We start from the raw sequence: 10,164 nt of genomic DNA, 5'->3' as shown, positions 1-10,164 counted from the left end.
TGGTATATATATATATATATATATATATATATATATATACACACACACACACACACACACACACACACACACACACACACACACAATGGAGTATTACTCAGCAATCAAAAAGAATGAAATCTTGCCATTCACAACTAGGTGGATGGAACTAGAGGGTATTATGCTAAGCGAAACTAGTCAGACAAAGACAAATATATGACTTCACTCATAGGAGGACTTTAAGATACAAAACAGATGAACATAAGGGAAGGGAAGCAAAAATAATATAAAAACAGGGAGGGGGACAAAATATAAGAGACTCTTAAATATAGAGAATAAACAAAGGGTTACTGAAGGGGTTGTGGGAGGGGGGGATGGGCTATATGGGTAAGGGGCATTAAGGAATCTACCCCTGAAATCATTGTTGCACTATATGCTAACTAATGTAGATGTAAATTTAAAAAATATATAAATTAAATTTAAAAAAATAAAGGAGTGCATAATACACAAAACTCTTAAAGGCAAAGCACCATAAAAGTATTTGCTATTAGAATATACAGCAATCTTTTCTTAGTGTGAGATAGCAGAATGAGTGGCAAGTTTGCATTAGAGAAAATATAAATCTCTGATTACCAAAAAGGTATGTAATTTATTTAAAGCATTGAGTCAAAACCACTACAAATTTAATTTCATTTAGGTCTTTAATACTCCCTACAAATTTTTCTTCTAGGTGTCTCTCCTATGCATTCTTAGTAGATACCCCTATATTACTTATACCTCAACTTACTTTACAAAGTAATTCAAGGATATCAGCCAAGAACTCTTTCAACTTCCTTCCAGGCCAACAAAGTTATTAGGATCTATACTTTCTCTATCTTTCCCAACATAGTCTTTCAGTGAGAGACTATTCACCAGCTGTGTTCTTGGTTTTGCCATCACTTGCCTTATTAGAGACCATGCAATAACAATCATCAATTCTGTACTGAAATAAATCTCACTGGAGGTCTACATATACCTAAAGTTTAGCATATCCAAAATTGAATTTGATCGTTAATCCTAGAAGGCCATTTCTAGGATTTCTCCCTCTTCCCAGTGAATTCACTGAGAATTCCCTTTCTCAGTGAATGAGACCAGCATCTATCCAGGTACCCAAACTTGACCCTGTAGCCATCCTTGAATCATTCCACTAATTCAGCACATTTGTAAAATTTATTTTTGATTAAATATTTTTTAATTTTTTACTTTCGAGAGACAGAGAGACAGAGCGTGAGCAGGGGAAGGTACAGAGAGAGAGAGAGAGAGAGAGAGAGAGAGAGAGAGAGACAGAATCTGAATCAGGCTCCAGGCTCCGAGCTGTCTGCACAGAGCCTGATGTGGGGCTCAAAGCCATGAACCATGAGATCATGACCTGAGCCAAAGTCAGATGCTCAACTGACTGAACTATCCAGGTGCCCTCATTTGTAAAAATTTAAAACCAAGTTATCTTTTTTGCTTTAGATCCACTCTTTATCAATTTCCATAAAATTACACTTGTTTATCTACCATCATCTATGTTCTTGTGTTTGAATACCCGAAACATCCTTCTACCAGGATGTCCTACCTCTAGATGAGGTATTCAAAACAAAACAAAAACAAAACAAAACAAAACAAAAGAAGATAATTAAAATACCACTCCCTGGCAAGTGGGGAGTTGGAATCAGCTCCTACCAATTCAGGAGAACCAGTGGTTATCTCTCAGGGTTTTTTTGGTTTTGTCTTGTTTGTGTTTTTTTCATGAATTTTCAAACCATTGATAGCTTGAAATTGACCAGAAATAGAGCAAGTATTTGTACTACAGAAATTAACAAACACTTCAGTTGATTTACCAGCACATAGCAGGTCTTCACTCTGAAGCAACACTAATACCTTGAAAGTATAACCTGATGCTGTCATTGTCACACTAAAATTCCATTAGTGAACGTGTCACCTTCTTACACAGTGGTGGTAATGGAGCAATAGACTTAGCGACCTCCACATCTTTGCCATTTTTCTTCTCGACAAACTGTTCTGGCCCTGTCAGCAAACTTAATACCCTTGTGCCTGTCCCAGCCCAATAGACTCACCACCCTCAAAATCTTTTAATGGTCTATCACCTGCATCTCCCTGTCACATATATACTTCTCCTCCAATGCCCTTTCCCCCCAAATATTGGGACGTGTTGCCATGTCTGGACTTTGGTCCCAGATATGCTTTGTAATCTATGCTATCTGCCCCTCCATCCCTTCTACCATATCTAGGGCCCCAGTTGCTATAGGGTGAGTTTAAAAATCTGACATTTCTCTAATTATGTTAATCACTGGAGACAAAGGAGGCACTGGGCCATCATCACCTGCCATCAGGAGCCAGGAAATAAAAAATGTATCTCACACCCTGGGCAAATGTAAGTTTTACTATACTTTTTACAGAGCTATAGCTAGAGTGTGATTGTTTGGAATGCTTGGATATGCTAGGGGCAGGGGTATATCACAAGATCAAATAGCTACAACAGCAAATGCTGGCTCATTCTCTCATCTTCACCACAAACATGAACAATAAACAAGGTCAAATTATGAAAAACTACTGAAGGGTATAAAAAAGACCTAAGCAGAATCACCTAAAAGATAAAGAAAGAAAACTTAAGACCTTTCTACAGTAACATCAGTCCTGATCTGTGTGCTGACTAGCGATCTGATGATAGAGGTGAGAATCTTTGCTGATGGCCAACCATTCTGTCATAAATGACTATGAGACATGCGTGTCAGCATGTGACCTGAAGATCACTTTCTAGTACTTGACCATCAGTATTGGCAACTTTACTTCAATGATGGATGCTCCATGATTCTAACCCATTGTTGTCATACACCTAGTTATACCACAAAAAAAAAAACAAAAACAAAAACAAAAAACCGGCAACAATGGACTAAGTCCTGCCAGCTTACTAGCTCCTATGTACAGGCTAAATTCTTACTCTCTAAGAGTTGATACCTTGATACCCTGAGGGCAAATTATTTTTGAGCCTATGTCTGATATCCAGGGCATGAAGGCAAACCTGACATTTTGTGATGTTCCTCTCTTAAGTAATCACAGTTGAGTAAAATTTACATGTCATAATAAAGCATTAAAATGTGGTCCATAAATGCTTATTTCTGAAAACAAACAAAACTATAAACTACATGAGGGAAGATATTTTATCTGTTTTAGTCACTACTATATCCTCATCACCTAAAAGAATATTTGACATGTTCTAGAGACTTAACAAATATTTGTTAATTTAATGACTACATGGCAGTATGAATGTGTTGTTAGAGGAATCCAGAGGAGGAAGTTGATAGTTATATTTCAAAAGTGCCAGCCACTGCTCTATCCCTCAGAATACAGAGTAAGTAATGGTTCTGCCTTTAGGCCCACTATCTTTCTGGATGAGGCCAGAAAACTGAACAAGACCTTGGTTTTCTCTTCCTCTGAACATGCAATGTAGAATTCAAGTGTCTGTTTCCAATAAATGCTTTAAGCAAAGAAAAAGCTCTAGGTGGACCCAAATCCCTTGTTTGAAATAGAGATAGTCTAGGTATTCTGGATTATACTTATACCTAAGAAATGCATCCTGCCTGTTGGAAGGACCCAGGTATTGGAGCTGGTGATGAAGCTCAGTGTGGAGTTCATTGCAGGAAGGTAGAAAGTGGTAGCACTCTAGCTTGGTTCATGATCCATGATTCATGATTCATGCCTGTATGTTGTGAATACAGGCACAGTTGGGGACTCTAGACTTAGCAGGCCACCTTGCCTCTTGGGTGTCTGGGTGGCTCAGTTGGTTAAGCATCCGACTCTTCATTTCAGCTTAAACTCATGAACCGTAAGATCATGACCTAAGTTCCACACAAGTGTCTACACTGACAGTGTGGTGCCTGCTTGGGATTCTCTGTCTCCCTCTCTCTCTGCCCCTCCCCACCTCAAAAATAGATAAATAAACATTTTTTTTAAAAGGCCACCTTCCCTCTTATAATTTTCCAGCAGAATGGTTGGAAGAAGGTCAAGAGCAATGTGGAGATAAAACGTAACTGGATAAAATTTTACAGGGACCTCATATGGCCTATAGAAAGAGACACTCTATAATCAAGAAAAAAGGCCAAATTCACTTTCCTGTTAGTGACTCATTCTCTGAAACTGGAACTGTAACCTAGATTTGAGGATGATGAGGCTTCTGACCACTGGTGTTCATGTTCTTATGGTTCTCTGGCCATGGGATCTTATATCCTCAGGCCATCTGAATTTAAAATATAGGAAGCGGCACTTGGGTGGCTCAGTTGGCCGAGTGCCCGACTCTTGATTTTGGCTCACGTCATGATCTCACGGTTCATGAGTTCGAGCCTCACTGAATGCAGAGCCTGCTTGAGATTCTCTGTCCCCATCCTCCCACCCCTTCCCTACTTGTGCTATCTCTGTCTCTCTCAAAATAAAAAAATAAAAAGATGGGACATCAACTCATAGATCTATTTTAAATGAGTCAAACGCTAAATATTCCCTGAAATTGATTGTGCATATAATGAAGACTAATAATAAATATTATTTATTGAGTCTGCCATTCTATTTTTGATGTAACCAGGTGTGTGACAACAGTGAGTTAAAATTAGAGAGCAATTGTAACTGAAGTAAAGCTACTAACAGCAAAGGTCAAGTACTAGAACTTGATCTTAATGGCATCAGCTGAAATGCATGTCTCAAATGACTTATAAAGACCTCCTAAGCTTTTGAGCTTCTCATCTCAGTCAATATGATTGATCATCTAATTTGCTTTAAGTAATCCCATAAAATTATGTCAACATTTTACAACTGAAAAGATTACAAAGCAGAAGATTGGCTGACAAGTTGATTTCGAGAAGGAGAAATAAGAAATAATTAGTAAAGAATGGGCAAAACGTATGATGATTCATCATGAATTGCAAATGACCTTTACACGTGCCTAAATTATCAATGTTAAAAACCAAATCCCGTGACTAGAAACATTTATTTTCAATCAAAATGCCATTTTAGACCTACTGCCAAGTTAAGCAATATGCTTTTGACCAAATTATTTTTAGCCGAGTCACCAGGTGCTAGTAAACAAGCAATTACAACATGTTAGGGAATACAATGAGAGCTGGGTAAGTTGAAGATGATCTGGAAGCACATCACCCAATCTGGCTGGCAGATATAATGGGTCAAAGGAGGCATCCCAGAGTAAGAAACCAGAGAGACAAATAGGAGTAAATAAGGTGTAAATAGAGAAGGAAGAAGAAGAAGAAGAAGAAGGGAGAAGAAGGGAGAAGAAGGGAGAAGAAGGGAGAAGAAGGGAGAAGAAGGGAGAAGACGGGAGAAGACGGGAGAAGACGGGAGAAGACGGGAGAAGACGGGAGAAGACGGGAGAAGACGGGAGAAGACGGGAGAAGACGGGAGAAGACGGGAGAAGACGGGAGAAGACGGGAGAAGACGGGAGAAGACGGGAGAAGACGGGAGAAGACGGGAGAAGACGGGAGAAGACGGGAGAAGACGGGAGAAGGGGGAGGAGGAGAAGATATTACATGTATAACACTCTAGACTGATAGAAACAAGCACACTCAGATACAGAAGAGAGAGAACAAGAAATCCCTTGTCAGCAAATACCACAATATGTGATATGTATCAGGCACATTATAAATATTTGTGAATTATCTTTTTTATATGTATCTTGCATCATGATTATGTATTATTTTTGCACTGGAAAAAAACCCCACAAACATTGAAAGGAAATATTGATAGTTTTCAAATAAACCTTCTGGGGCTCCAAATTACCAGTTTTGTCCAATTAGGTGACTGGGGATGTTCATTTTCACCCAACTAACCAATTCAAGCACATTGGTCATATCTACCAATGTCTTATTATAATTCTAAACTGTTGTTCTTATTGCCTAGCAGACTGTAAGCTCTTTGAAGAGAGGTGTCTGACTAACCATGGTCTTATCAGTACCTAGCATAGTACCTGTAGTGCACTGTACATATTTCACAAATAACTCTGGACTGAATAAGTAAATGCTCTTTCCAACACTTGTGTACTTAGTTTAGAATTCCCTTGTTGATTTATAAATTTATACATCCCATGACTTTTGACTATTTTCACTTGGATGTCTCATACCCCTCAACACAAAATTTCAAAGCAGGTCCCTTTTTCCATGCTTGGTGAGTAAAGGGTACCATTACCACTGAGGTCATTAACTTTTGATTACCTTAGATTTGTTCCCTCTCAATTGCTGACTCCTTTCATTAATTACTAAGACCCATAGATTCTCTCTTTCTAACTCCTTTGAAATCATTTCACCTTTGCTATTTCTCCTGTCATTCTCAGGGTTCTTATCCCTTACAAACTGGATTATAGTCCTATCCTTTTAACTCCACTAACTTCCATCTCATTGTTACTACAGCGATATTTCCAGAAGGTAAATTTGATTAGTTTTTACCCTTTTTAAAATCCTTTAGTATCACTGGGATACCTTTTAGGATAAATTTTAGACTCTAAGGTAGTCCCTCTAATAATCTTTTACATTAAGAAAATGCAGTTTTAGAAGGCATCTATAGCCCCTGAAGGAATTTGTAAATACTTCCCAAATTTTGCTATAAAGTAGGAGATACCTAATATATATATAAAATATCATGAGTTATCTCCTAAAAATAAAATGTAGGGTAATTGTCTTCATGATTCAAACATTATCAGCAGATCCACTCCCTGTGATAGCTATTCATAAAACCAATAAATTTTTCATATAGTTTTTGCTCATGCTTCTTTTTTTCCTGTGCTTATTTTGACATTCCCAGATAAATGGGTAACATCACACATCAGCATTCTATTTAACTCTAAAGTCACAGATATTTAAGAAGGGTTAATAATAACCCTTAGTGTATTTTTTCCCCAAGAGTCCTGTCTCTTTTCTTTCACTAATTTCCAAAAAGTTTTCCTGCATCATTAAGAGTTTTAGCTGCAGAAGACAGTCCATATTCTTGTCTTGTTTGTTCTATATTATACTTGTTCATGTCTCTTAACTGCAAGCTCTCTGGGGCAGCAACCTGCTATTTGTCTAGGACTGGTCCACCATGTACATTTCCTATCTTAAACTGTCAGTAATAACCACCTGGTAGCTATAATGTGAAAGAATAGCATGAACAGAGCTACAAAGCAAATCATGATTCAGAATGTGACAATCATCTTGGGCACTCACATTTGCATCAAAATGGTAGAAAGTCCAGCTCTCCATCTAAAATAGTCAACGCATCTATTTATTTCTTCATGCTATGCTATATAAGTGTTTTTTTCCTATTATATACCAAAACCTTATGTGATTAAGCCTCAATTTTGAAAGAAAACCAGTTAATTTCGTTCAACTTCTGTCATTTTTCCCCTTCTATGGACATCATATTATAGATGTTTCTTTTCTAATGCAATCAAAATTTATTGCTGAGCATCTCATTTTCAACTGACTCAAAGGCTAAATTTTCATCTAATTTTTTAAATTACATTTTATTCTTATGCATTTTCTTGCACAAACAAACTTAAGCAGAGGGAGATTTCTAGTAGAATGCCTACAACTACAAACAAATGCCCTTTATTATTTTTTTTTAAACATTTATTTATTTTTGAGACAGAGAGAGACAGAGCATGAACAGGGGAGTGGCAGAGAGAGAGGGAGACACAGAATCTGAAACAGGCTCCAGGCTCTGAGCTGTCAGCACAGAGCCCAATGCGGGGCTCAAACTCACGGACCATGAGATCATGACCTGAGCCGAAGTCGGACACTTAACCGACCGAGCCACCCAGGCGCCCCAACAAATGCCCTTTAAATAAAGCTTGGGGCGCCTGGGTGGCGCAGTCGGTTAAGCGTCCGACTTCAGCCAGGTCACGATCTCATGGTCCGTGAGTTCGAGCCCCGCGTCAGGCTCTGGGCTGATGGCTCGGAGCCTGGAGCCTGTTTCCGATTCTGTGTCTCCCTCTCTCTCTGCCCCTCCCCCGTTCATGCTCTGTCTCTCTCTGTCCCAAAAATAAATAAAAAACGTTGAAAAAAAAAATTAAAAAAAATAAAATAAAATAAATAAAGCTGTATCCACAGCACTCTCAACAATAGCCAAATTGTGGAAAAAGCCTAAATGTCCATCAACTGATGAATGGATAAAGAATTTGTGGTTTATATACACAATGGAGTACTACGTGGCAATGAGAAAGAATGAAATATGGCCCTTTGTGGCAACATGGATGGAACTGGAGAGTGTTACGCTAAGTGAAATAAGCCATACAGAGAAAGACAGATACCGTATGTTTGCACACTTATGTGGATCCTGAGAAACTTAACAGAAACCCATGGGGGAGGGGAAGGAAAAAAAAGAAAAAAAAAGAAGTTAGAGTGGGAGAGAGAGCCAAAGCATAAGAGACTGTTAAAAACTGAGAACAAACTGAGGGTTGATGGGGGGTGGGAGGGAGGGGAGGGGAGGTGATGGCCATTGAAGAGGGCATCTTTTGGGATGAGCACTGGGTGTTGTATGGAAACCAATTTCACAATAAATTTCATATAATAAAAAAATGAGATAACATCAATCAATCAATAAAGCTATATCCAGACCCCAGCTGACTACCCAAAAAAAACAAAATACTATGGAGTTTTACAAATAATTGTCTAAGTAATATACAGAAGCAGAGCTTTCCATTGTGTCTAACCATATATTGGTAGATTGCAAAAAAGAAACGTTCGCAAATTCCTCTATCCCTCTATGCACACATTTTTGCAATGTGACATTGCTACATCAGGAGATGACTTCTATCTCTCCACCTGTTGCGTCTGCATTTGGCCATATGACTCACTCTAACTGATTAGACATTGGCAAGCAGAATGTAAGAAGATACTTAAAAATCACTTTTGCCTTATGGCTTGCTCCCTCTGGCTGTTGGGAACCTTTTCATCACCGTGTGAAAAAGCCCCAGGCCAGCATAATTGAGCACAAGGAAAGACATGAAGCAGAAGCAAGTTAAGGCTCCCTGGACCTACCAAGTGCCAGCATGGAAATCAATCATCCTACACTCTTCAGCACCAATCAAGCTACCGGTTGAGCACAGATATCAACCATGCTAATCCATACCAGAATAATTACCTAGAAGCTGACCCAGAGAACTGTGAGTAAATGAAATGGTGGTTGTTTTAAGTTTTGGGCTAGTTTGTTATGTAACAATACATAGTAAATAAAATAGCCATTTGCTCTTTGTATTATGGACAGGTAGAAAAGACAATGGTGCAATTTATAGCTGCAAATTAATAGGCTATATCTTGTTTCTTCCCAGAGGAAGTAATTACCCTTTAACTTCCTTTACTCTTTCCTACGTTTGTTTGTTTTATTCTCCTTAACCTGCAAAAATTACTATCCAAAATCCCAAACCACTCAAGAAAGCCCAATGATGCTAAGGGAAAGTTCAGAAACCAGAAAAGAGAGTTGATACATACACATTTTAATTGCTATCATTTTCATTGATCCACTACTGAAATCTGATCATAATATATATTACATATATATATGTATATATATATATATATGTATTATATATTATATATATATATCTCTATATATATATTTCTAGGACCTTTAAAAGTAAAAGTGGTTTGTAGTGTCATATTAATTTTAAACAATATCATTATAAAAAAGTAACTGGCTATCTCAGAAAGTTATAAAATAATGTACCAATATAAAAAGTTATATTTACAGAGCCTTGTAATTTAAAACCATTCTAGCTTGGGTAGTCAAATAAATATTGGAAAATGAGGAGTCAAGAATTCAAAGAAAAATAGCCAAATCATTGTTCATTTGATTATATTTTCTTGTGCCAGGTAATATTTCATGGACCTCTAAGTCTTATATCTAGTCAATAAATATGAATTATTATAAACCATGCTGTAAACTATGTACATTTTATATACTGGCATTTATTATTATTATAATTTCTTACAGTCATAAGCTCCAAGGTGGAGAAGGGTCTTAAAAAAAAGTCAGGAAGTTGTCCAAAGTCCTAAAGTGAATCTCAAATAAAATAATCAAAATCACATTCTTATATAGTTTGTTTTTGTTCAAAGTATCCGATTCTAAGTATGCTTTATGTATAAAGAACTAGAAGAGTCTTTAGTT

The sequence above is a fragment of the Panthera pardus genome, unplaced genomic scaffold (genome assembly GCF_024362965.1).
Source record: "Panthera pardus isolate Hobbes unplaced genomic scaffold, ASM2436296v1 HiC_scaffold_13, whole genome shotgun sequence".
In the NCBI taxonomy this organism is placed as follows: domain Eukaryota; kingdom Metazoa; phylum Chordata; class Mammalia; order Carnivora; family Felidae; genus Panthera; species Panthera pardus.
The sequence above is the reverse complement of the archived record's forward strand: the minus strand, read 5'-3'. Positions refer to the sequence as shown.